This window comes from Amblyomma mixtum, chromosome 1, assembly GCF_055824585.1.
Source record: "Amblyomma mixtum isolate Tamu chromosome 1, ASM5582458v1, whole genome shotgun sequence".
Classification (NCBI taxonomy): domain Eukaryota; kingdom Metazoa; phylum Arthropoda; class Arachnida; order Ixodida; family Ixodidae; genus Amblyomma; species Amblyomma mixtum.
The window spans coordinates 28,391,393-28,402,663 of NC_143012.1; the positions used below are offsets into that span (position 1 = coordinate 28,391,393).

The following is an 11,271-nucleotide window of genomic DNA, read 5'->3' on the forward strand; positions in this document are numbered from 1 at the left end:
TCAAAGATGAAGATGTGCTCCAAGTGAGTATTTGATCAAGCATCTTGTTAGCCCTTTCTTGTAGTTCAGGTACTGTGGATCCAGTAAAAGAAATGCTCGCGTCATCTGCATAAATAATATAGGTGGTAGTTTTATCAATGTTAATTATATCATTGATGTACAGGTTAAATAGTAAAGGTCCTAGTATGCTGCCTTGCGGGACGCCTGCGCAAACAGGGTTTAAGTTTGAAGTATAGCCGTTGATGGTTACCTGTTGCTGACGGTGGTTAAGATACGTTTGAAGTAGTTGCAAGAAAACGCCGCGGAATCCGTATTGTTAAAGTTTTGAAAGTAGCGTAGCGTGATTTAATTGGTCAAAAGCTTTTGAAAAGTCAATAAAGAAGCGCCTAGTGTGTATAATTGTTTTTCAAATAAATCCAAAATTACTTCTTTTAGAGCTAGGAGGGCTGATTCGGTAGATTTCCCTTTCGTAAAACCAAACTGAGAGGCTGTTATGAGATCATGTTTGTTAATAAAACCGGTCATCCCATCATGTATTAATTTCTCTATACATTTCAAAAAGACTGGAAGTATAGATACCGGCCTGTAATTTCCTAAATTATTTTTGTGTCCACCCTTGTATATTACAGTCACTTTAGCGGTTTGCAGCCCTTTTCGGAAGATACCTGACGAGAAAATTAGATTGGTAATGTATTCCAAGTGTGACGAAATTATTTGTAATACATTCTTCACTGGCTGAATCTGAGGACCATCTACGTCCAATAGCTGCTGCTATTTTTTTTTACTGGATAGTCTCAATAACTTCTTCTCGGGTGACGGGAGTTAGGAATGCACTCTCAAAAATCTTGGGACCCAGCCATAGATAAAAAAAATCGTTAAAAGCATTTGCCAACTCAGATTCGGAGAGCATTTTACCGTTGGAAATTATCTGGGTAATAGTCGGCTTTCTGTTCTTATTTATTAAATTATTGAAACGTTTCCAAACAATGTCCGCATTTCTTAATATTTCCATAAGTTGTTTATGTAGTGTCTCCTGACCCTTCTTAGTATGGTGTTCACCTGATTTCGATAGCTTTCAAACTACTTAAGGTCCTTTGTGGCTTTAGTATTCAAAAAACGTTGATAAAGTACATTTTTCACGCGAATTCTTGTTAAGCATTCTTTTGTTAACCATGGTTTTCGTGTTTTTGGTGTCCGTGTTCTTGTTTTATACGGAAAGCATTCATCATAAATATCTTTAAAGACTTGAAAAATGCGGTATTCCAGCTCGCGTGTGCCAGTGTATCAAAAAAATGCTGCAAGGTATTTTGAGTAATATGCCGGAACCTTACAGGATAACACTCCTGAGTTGATGCTTAAGGTGATAAGTGTTTAGACGGGAAGCATATAGGTAAATAGCCTATTACCCCGGATGCCTCTTGCAGTTCTTCGCGAACATTTGTGATGAATACGTGTAGCAATATAAGTTGTCCCTTTGACCACGTGTTGGATGGTGAATGGTGTTAGTGAATGCATTGTATTCCAGCACCTGGAATATGTCACCGCTAAGTACGAGGGTATATTTCAGGATGCTTTCACATCTGGTGGTCGATATACTGCAGAATTGTTGTACAGCAACCACTTCATAATCGCTAGTAATAACAGAAAACGTTTCTAGGATTTCACATTTCGCGTACTTTTTTTGATAAGATCGAAACACCACCGCCTCTTTTAGTATGCCGGTTTATGATAAACGTGTCATATCCGGGCGTATCATTACAACACCAAAAAAGAATCCCAACGAAGAACGAAATGCAGAAATTTTATCGCCTTTGTTTCGAGCTGAATGGGCATTAAAGTGAAGAAAAGAAGAGCAATTGGCTTCACTGCATATAAAAGTAGAAAACTGACCGGGTGTTAAAATTTAGTTTTTCTGCAGAGCCTCCAGTCCCATGACTGGACTGCATCTTATCAAGGTCAGCGATACGCGACGCTAGAAGTATACGTTTCATGTTTGCGCGCAAAAATTTTGCCGTCTGTCGTCCACGCAAAACGCCACCCTTTTTCAGTCTTTCTTGCAACCGTCATGCCGAGCAGTACAGCAGCGCGTACCAGGATGCTCAATGCCACAGACAGACTTCCGAATCCCAGTACCACAGCGAGGACTGTGGGCTGCCAGAATAGGCGGACCACCCAAGGCTCCAGTAACTGCCATTGTTTGGATAAAATTTGCAATCAATCAATCTCAATCCAGATATTCGGGAGGTCTTGATGCGAGCATAGAAACCGAATGTTCTGTTGCCAGTACTCTGACAAAAGTATTATTTTAGGAAATCATTTGACCACGAATGCAGGCGAGAAATGCATCAAATGTAGGGCTAGTTTATTTGAACAATACTTATATCATGTCGTACTTGTGTACAAGTCAGACGAGTGTCCGCCGCGGTAACGTTCCTTTCGTGCAATGAGCGGAGCCGGATGTGTCGCATCTCAAAGACTGTGGACCTCACCCATGAAAAGAATGCGGTTGTTGCTTCGGTCCCTGATGTAGAAGAGGAACGGACGATCCACGGTGAACTGGACGGGTGGGGGAGGCCTGACCGACGAGAGGGGGACGATCGAGAGCCCGGTCACTGCGGCCGCGACGGTCCCTTCTTCATTGACCTCCACAGCCGCTTTGTGGACGGCGCCCGAGATGCGGGTCGGCGTGGTCGCGCTGATTCCGCTGAAGTTATGCCCGTGTCCGAAGACGACGCTCAGTCCCAGGGCTCGCATGGTTGGCACCAGGTCGTAGCGAAGGCTCATGTCGAACTTGGGCAGCCTGAGCTCGACGATCTCGGAGCTGAGCTTGCTGCAGACGTCTTCGAGAACCGCTGGCGACAAATCGGCCCTGAGCGCTGCGAGCTCCGTCTGGGAGTCCGGAAGCAGGACCACCATGCCGAACCTGTCTCCCGAGTACGGGATCTCCACGGCGGCCGCGCTATGGTGGCTAGCCGCGCTGAGCGCGTCGAGACGAGTGTAAGGGAAGCGGCTAGTGAGTTGCATCGCCGGCTGACTGACCTCGTCGGTACCTTGGTTGAAAAAGGGCCTGTTCTCTGTTTTTGACGGGTCGAACTTGGTCACCCAGGTACCCTTGAAGTAGACGGCGTTGACGATGAAGAGAACAATGTCCAGCGGCTCATTCTCGGGCAGGATGCTGTCGATCTTTCCTCGCGTCTTCCCTCGCACCCAGGCGTTGACCTCAGCGGCGACTCCCGGGCTGGCAAAGTCCACGGACCTGAGCTCGGCGTGAAACACGTCGTGCAGCTGCCGCCTGTAGCTATCGGCGATTTCGAAGCTGTCCTGCGCCAGGACCATGTCGGCCACTTCCAGCGTCACGTTCGGCGAGGACCTGAGCTCGAGCAGGTGGTTGTACGCCTCCAGGACCATGGACTTCTCCTTCAGCCCAACCTGTTTGTGACCCAGCACCGATGACAGCTGGGCTTCCGAGCTTCCCTCGGCGCCGGCGTAAGCCATGCCGAATGCGGTGGCGATGCTAGTTGGCGAGAAGAAAACATTGGAAGAAGGATTCTCCGTCGCCAAGCGCTTGAGCAGGTTCACGGCGAAGTGGTTGTGAGCTTTGGCGAGCAGCTCATCGTCGGTCTCTGAAGATGCCGACGGGATCAGCGCGAGAAGAACGTACTTGGCGAACATTGTGGATGTTTTCCGAGGACTGCAGGTCGCATGTAAGGCGCCTCTTTTTATACCGACTGGCAGTGGTGTTTTTTTTTTTTTTTGCTTTTTCCCCCTTCCTCTGCGGTCGCCAATAAGAATTTCGATTTTTGCGCCCCCCTCCCCCACTTAACCCCACGGCCAAACAAAACGCTGAGTCACTGAAGAATTTTCGCTCTAGTCAAAAACCGCTGTTCTGATTGGCGTAGCTTTTGAAGCAAGAGCCACGTACATGATTCATCGTAGCAAGACGACAAGCAAAAAGGGAGCGGTACATTTCTGTACACGCAGTGATTTTGAAATGCTGACAATTCAAAATAAAAGCCAAGTAATTTCTGTTGTATACCGCCCACCAAACGGTAACATTATGCGCTTTCTAGATTTATATGAATCTTTTTTAAACTTCGTCTCAAAAAATAACCTGATATTGGTTGGTGGGGGTGATTTCAACATCAATATCTTAGAAGATAGCCATCCTGCACGTGAATTTAACATGCTACTGCTTTCGTCTGGTTTCACAAATGTAATTGAAACACCAACACGCATTACATGTTCCACATCTTCTGTACTTGATCTTTTAATAACAAACATTGATACTACCATACACAGTGCCGACACAATTTCATCCGACATCAGTGACCATTGCCCGGTTTTCCTTGCGCACTACGTAAATTCCATACAAAAAGAAAAGCAAAAGGAATGTTTCACTACTCAGTGCATCACTGAAAAGAGTTTAGAGCTGTTCAAACAAGAAATATTATGCCAAGATTGGTCAATAGTAGAAACAAAAAGTAACGCGGATGAGGCTTATAATGAATCTATCAAGCTTTTCATGCTTGTCTATGAAAAATATTTCCCATTAAAAACAATTAAACGCACTAAAAGGGCGAGGAAACCCTGGGTGACAAAAGACCATTTAAAAAAGATAAAAAGCAAAAACCGCCTTTATCAATACTTTTTACGTACACGATTGGATACAACTTTGAAAGACTTTAAAACCCTTCGGAATAAGTTGAATGCGGAGCTGCGGCGCGCGAAGTTTTCATATTATGAACAAATCTTTGCTAATATCACTGAACAACGCACTAACGCCGCCTGGAAAGTAATGAATAGTGTTCTAGGTCGTGTGAGCAAAAATTCGCCGCCAGACACTTTAATGATAAATGGCCGTGAGCTTGGCGGTAAGGAAGTCGCTGACTACTTAAATCATTTCTTCATTAATGTCGCTGTCCCAATTCAAACTGAAATCGAGCCCACCGAAAACAGAAATCACCGGAACACCATCATTGACAGCATATTCTTACAGCCAACCGATGGTTCTGAAGTCTACAGTATAGTTATGGCTTTACCAAACAGCAATGCGCTAGACACCGATAATATTCAGATAAGACCCGTTAAATCCGTCTTGAGCATAATAACGCCTGTACTTGTACATATATTTAACTTAGTATTACAGTCCGGAAAATCTCCAGATGCTATGAAAATAGCTAGAACGTCAGTTGTGTTTAAAGGCGGAGATCGCAACTTGCCAACAAATTATCGACCTATATCTATTCTTGCAGTCTTCTCCAAAGCGCTGGAAAAAATCATCTCTGTTAGAATAACTGGTTTCTTTGATAGACATAACGTTCTGAGTGACGCGCAATTCGGCTTTAGGAAAGACAGGTCGACGGAAATGGCTCTATTAACAATAAAAGAAAGTATTTTCCAAAACATAGAAAACAATATGTTCACACTTCCAGTTTTTGTAGATTTTAGCACAGCATTTGACTGCCCGAACCACCAAATTTTAATCAGTAAACTCCAATGTTACGGAATCCGCGGAAAGTGCATTGATTTACTCAAAACATACCTTGAAAACAGAGCTCAGTTTTTGCACTTAAACAACCATAATTCAATGATTCTACCTATTAGATATGGAGTCCCGCAAGGCAGCGTTCTTGGTCCGCTATTATTCAACGCCTATATAAATGACATTGTAGACATAGATAATTCAACAGATTTTATTATCTATGCTGACGACAGCACTCTACTTATTTCTGGAACAAACACAGATAATTTAATACTGAAATGTAACGAAGTACTTGAAAAACTGTCTGTTTGGTCCAAAGCAAACCTATGATTTTTCGCGCCAGGAATAAAGAAGTTAAAACGAACCTTACAATTAAGTTCGAAACTCTAGAAATAGAAGTTGTTGACGACTACAAAATTCTTGGAGTGTACTTCTCTTCTAGCTTAGGCTGGGATACTCATATCAATTATCTAAGTAGAAAACTGTCTTCAGTTACAGGAGCTGTAGCACACTGCCGCAGGCCTTTGAAAGCGAAACTTCAAATATATCAAGCGTTATTTAATTCTCATCTAAATTATTGTACTTTAGTATGGGGCACAACAACAAAGAGAAATTTAAACAGGCTTCTAGTAATACAAAAGCGAATAATTCGTCATATTGCGAATATGGAGCCAATGGCCACTACAACGAGTACCTTTAGGTCATTTGAAATACTTCGTATTGAGGATATTTATGAATTCCGACTATTGAAAACATTTTACTTTTCCTCCCTTACTACAATAAATCAACTAATGTCATTAGCATCACTGCAGCGCCGCGACGCTAACGTACCCACAAGAAACAAAGATTTGTGGGAAATCCCACGGTTCCGAACCTTTTATAAGTATCAAGCGTTATCACACAACCTCCCAATTATACTAAACAAAAATACTCACACTTTAGGTTTGAATAGAAGAGGTTTGAGGTCTCGTTTTTTGTAATTGCTCTCCCCTGGTAATACTTTGTATTGTTATACTGTGTTTTGTTGTACATTATGTTCTTTTTTCTTTTTTTCTTGTTCTGTTCTTGTGCTTTGTTTCATGTAAATCAATTGTACAATATTTCTTGCCACGTTTCTTGAAATGTGTTTTTTGTGTGTTTTGTTTGATGTCTGACTTGTGTTATTTACATGGTATAATTTCATTGCTCCGAATGTTGTACAAAACTTGAATTTACTGTTGCAAATTAGAGGTAAAATGTCTGTTTTAATTATAATATGTTTTCACTGTAACTGCTATGTAAACGGTCTCCTTGGCCTTAGTCAAGCTGCGTGAGCAGCTTTTAGCCAAGGAGACCCTTCAGGCACTTTCTGGAAAAATAAACATTGAATTGAATTGAATTGAATTGAATCGTCCCCTCCCAACTAGGAAATGCACAAAGCCGCGGAAATACTCGGCTGAACCTGCCTTCTGGAAATTGTTATGTGTTCTTGTTCTTGAGTCAACCGCGCACGTGTTTTTCAGCGAACGACGTTTGTTCGAGCAAAGAAGCGACGGACTGCAGGGCAATAATTAGGTGCAGCGCTGGCATCTATGCTTTCGCAGTTGTCCACGTGGTCCTCGCACCCATCGGCAACACGCGAGAACTCGCGGTCTGATTTTGAAGCCTCCTTGAGTAAAGGACTAATCAGATTAAGTGCAGTGCTGACAACGCACTTCGCACACTTCCCTTTATTCACCTTAAAGACCCCGTCATGGGGTATTACGTAAGAGCTTAGCTAATATATTCATCGCCAAGTACAAGACTCTGGAAATACAGATGGGGACTTGATGGCGGCGATATCGGTGGAAAGGGCATTCCAGCCTCAACAGTTCGGAGAAAAAAGGAACCTGAAAAAGTTGCAGTACGGGACACAGGGCGGGAAGTCTGAAACGGATGTGTAGTGTAGGGTGGTTGATTTTGAGAGCTATGGAAAAACTTGCTCTTGCTAGATAAAGCCGGCACTGCTCTTAACTATTCCCGAAAGTAAACCTAAAAGGCTTTTGTGAAGAGATTTAGAAAGTCTACCCACAGAATTTTAGCGGCTGCTAGGAGGAGTCACCACATGCTCGTGTATCGTCTAATGCAGAACAGAAAGCGGCTGTGAGGCCACAGAATGCGAGAAAGCCTCGCCCTGCTCTGGGAACAAGCTTGAGTTCATATATATCGCGTTTTTGATTTCTAGTCCACACGTAGGTCAGCCTAATATTGGGACGCTTTTGTGCATAGCTGTGCGTAGTGACTGTACGAGAGCCCGACTTCATTCCCTGCCTCAGAAACAATGAATTCGTCGCAAGTGACCTGGACACTGGCATGCAAAAAGCTAACAGAAAATGCCGGCGAAGAATTTCAAGTACGGCAGGCGTAAACGGGCAGCGACAGTGATTGCAAACACCAGGCATCTTCTACTACCTAAATGCACTCTCCAGCCATACGTGCTTCGTTATGCCAAGAACGTGGTTTATGCTGATGCATAGATACACTGAGGTGGTGCTTTTAATAATTTTTCTCATCCTCAGGCAGGGTTGCCAGATTGGGCTATAAGTAGCGACACTGGGCTACTTTTTGTTCGGGTTGACGTCGAAAACTTTTCGGGGAGCTACATTTTGTCAAGGCGGAGAGAGAGCGCTGGGGCGATGTGTCTGAAGAGCAGGGAGTGGTTGGTGGCACAGAAACCCGTGCCAGCTGAAAGAAATTAATTGACGCACTACTCAGAGCCACCCCTTTTCCGCCGTCTTGGCCGTTGGCCCTTGTTCATGCGAAAAAAGGACATGTTGTGGAAGGTCGACGAAGTTGGTTATGTTCCATATAGTTGGTTATGTTCCATCTTTGTAGGCACGTGTGCACACTGCCTATAAAGCGGCACTGAATCGAATAAACACCAGTTGATAGTTTGCGCTCTTTCAGTCTCCCTCGTGTTTTTCCTGTGTGTGTCTTTTGTGCGCAATTCGTACCTACAACAGTATGCACCAACTCGCCCAACAAGAAGTTCTTCTTAACTATGTTCCATATGTTCTTTTGAAAGGAAAGTACCCCGCTCAGGGGGTAGACAATGGAACAACACCGTGTGCAATAGGATAAAGAAGGGTGAAGAGTAACATATGGGTGTCTTTTGCATTTCCTCCACGAAAACTAAACACTGTGGCCGGAATTCGATCCCACTACCTTATGATCAGTAGACGAATGCCATAATGACATAGTCTGCAACCGCGGCTGGTAGGTCAGGTAGAAGCACAAGTGGTAGACGGTATAGCATGCTGATTTACGGAATATAAGCGAATGCATTCCGGAGATTAGTGTGGCAGCTGTATGGATCACACACACGTGACTATGGGCAAATTATAAAGCTGTCGCCTCCCCGCCCGCCCGTCCATCATGTTAAACCTAGGGATAAGCAGAATTCGAAATGTGTTCTTGGCGTATGAGGCGTAGCAAAGCTCGAAAATGCACAGTATAATCTGCAAATCATTATCTGTGTTACTTCGCGGGAATAAAATAGTTCAACGTTCACTGATGGCACACTTACTTTAGTTATTGGTCAATCTTGCACGTAAGCCGGATATAAATATGATGTCTCTATTTTCGCCAAATGGGAGGCGTTGACTAAAGGCCAAAGCTTACTGAAATTGTCGCACTCATTTTCAAGTTGCTTCAGTGGAAGGCACACGTGGCCATTTCCGTACATGACAGCTTTGGAAGTGGCATTTTGTCAGTAGTTTCATTTTAAATATAGCACCAATAATTCAAGTTTTTAACCACTTTTTCCTGATTGTACCCACGAAAGGCAAATGCTCTTAATTAATTCTCGAGTCAAGGACTTTTGAGAACAAGACCACGTGTTCTCGCCTGAGGCCGGTGCGTGCGGAGTTAGAAAAGGATGTGGACAGTAACAAAATAAATAAAAGAATTCACCACTTTATTCACTGGGCAAGGTGGCACTCGCCATGGTCCCGAAACAAAGGCGACTGCAGAATTTGGCTACGTGCGCATCTGCATGGCATGTATGCCACAGTCCGGGAGAAATCAAGAACGAAGTGGCAAATGCCTCTGAAAGGAAACGCTCCAGACAGTGACTTCGACTGATATCCATGACCTCGTGGCGAGAAATAACAAGCGTCGACCAATCGTTAGGCACAAACAAAAACAAAAAGAGGCGTTTCGGCTACGCTACGGGAGCGTTGTTTACAATGAAAGGGAGAATAAAGTGAGGGTTCATTTTAAATGCTTCATGGTGTGACGTAAGCAGCGCGTGTAGATCAGGGGTAGATTTCCTTCGTTGCGGTTTAGCGTCTGTGACGTGGTTTGGATATGAATGGATTCCAGGTAAAGCCTTGTCGTCTTGTTCTTTTATTTTCCAATTATCCTCGTGCTATCCCAGTCGACGGCATGACCCGTGGAAAGAGCATGTTCTGCTAGTGCGTTTTTTGCCAGGTGTCGCTTGTTGACGTCATTGTTGTGCTGCTGCAATCTTTTGTGAAAATCACCCGTTTCATCTATGTACGCTTGGTCACAGCCAGCGCAAGGGATCTTGTAGACAATGCCAGGGAACTTGTCTTTTTCGAGCTTGTCTTTCACTTTCACTACCGCGTGTCTAAGCTTGCGCGTAGGAACGTGCGCGATGTCGACATAACAGGACCGGAATATGCGGGACAGGCTCTCGCTTATGACGGGTACATAGGGTATTGCGACCCTTTTTCTTCTTTCCTGTCGCTGGGATTGTTCTGGTGCTGGATGCGCCAAGCGATTTTCAATGGTCCGAATAAACGAACTGGGATAGCCCGAGGACAACAGGTCACGTCGTGTTGTCGCCAAATGTCGCGTTGCCCCTGGCATTGTCTACAGGATCCCTTGCGCTGGCTGTGACCAAGCGTACATAGGCGAAACGGGTAATTTTCACAAAAGATTGCAGCAGCAAAACAATGATGTCAACAAGCGGCACGTGGCAAAAAACGCACTAGCAGAACATGCTGCTTCCACGGGTCATGCCATCGACTGGAATAGCGCGAGGGTAATCGAAAAAGAAAAAAAAAACAAGACGACAAGGCTTTACCTGGAATCCATTCATATCCAAACCACGTCACAGACGCTAAACCGTAACAAACCCTTGATCTCCACGCGCTGCTTACGCCACACCATGAAGCATTTAAAATGAACCCTCACTTCATTCTCCCTTTCATTGTGAACAAGGCTCCCGTAGTGGAGCCGAAACGTCTCTTTTTGTTTTTGTTTGTGTCTAACGATTGGCCGGCGCTTGCTATTTCCCGCCATGAATTTTCCCGACCAGACGGGTTTCCGTCGAACCCTGGATTTTATCCATGACCTCGTGATTAGTCCGTATTAAGCTACGTGTCACTCTGTGGCATGACAGACGATTCACCTCAGCTTGCCATTCTCAACGCTGTCCGGCGGATTAACGCCACACGCCCTCTTAGTGCATTGTCCCGAAATTTGATCTAGGATGCCGCCAGGATATTCCTAGCGTGGCGGCGAGAAGGATGGAACTCGTCTTTTCTGTAGGAATGTTGTGTGTATATGGTGGTCCTGAAAATTTTTGGGGTGGTGACTGTCACTGGTCACCTCCTCTTGAGGCTCTCACTAAATTTGATACCATACACTATACTGTCGCATTCCTGGAAACCTGGCCCACCACAACGTCCGAAGTTCCAGGAAGCCACTAAGCTTTCACACTAAGCAGCGCAGAAACGAAGCGGCTTTTCCCAGTCATAGCACACCATTCTCGGGACCCTCCTAGCGTGGCAATAAAGGGAGCG

At 44.5% G+C, this 11,271-nt stretch overlaps 1 pseudogene; it reads right to left on the reverse strand.

Moving 5' to 3' along the window:
- Positions 1-2,469: 2,469 nt before the first annotated feature.
- On the reverse strand, positions 2,470-3,672 carry LOC149365866 (iripin-2 pseudogene; annotated as a pseudogene).
- Positions 3,673-11,271: the final 7,599 nt, after the last annotated feature.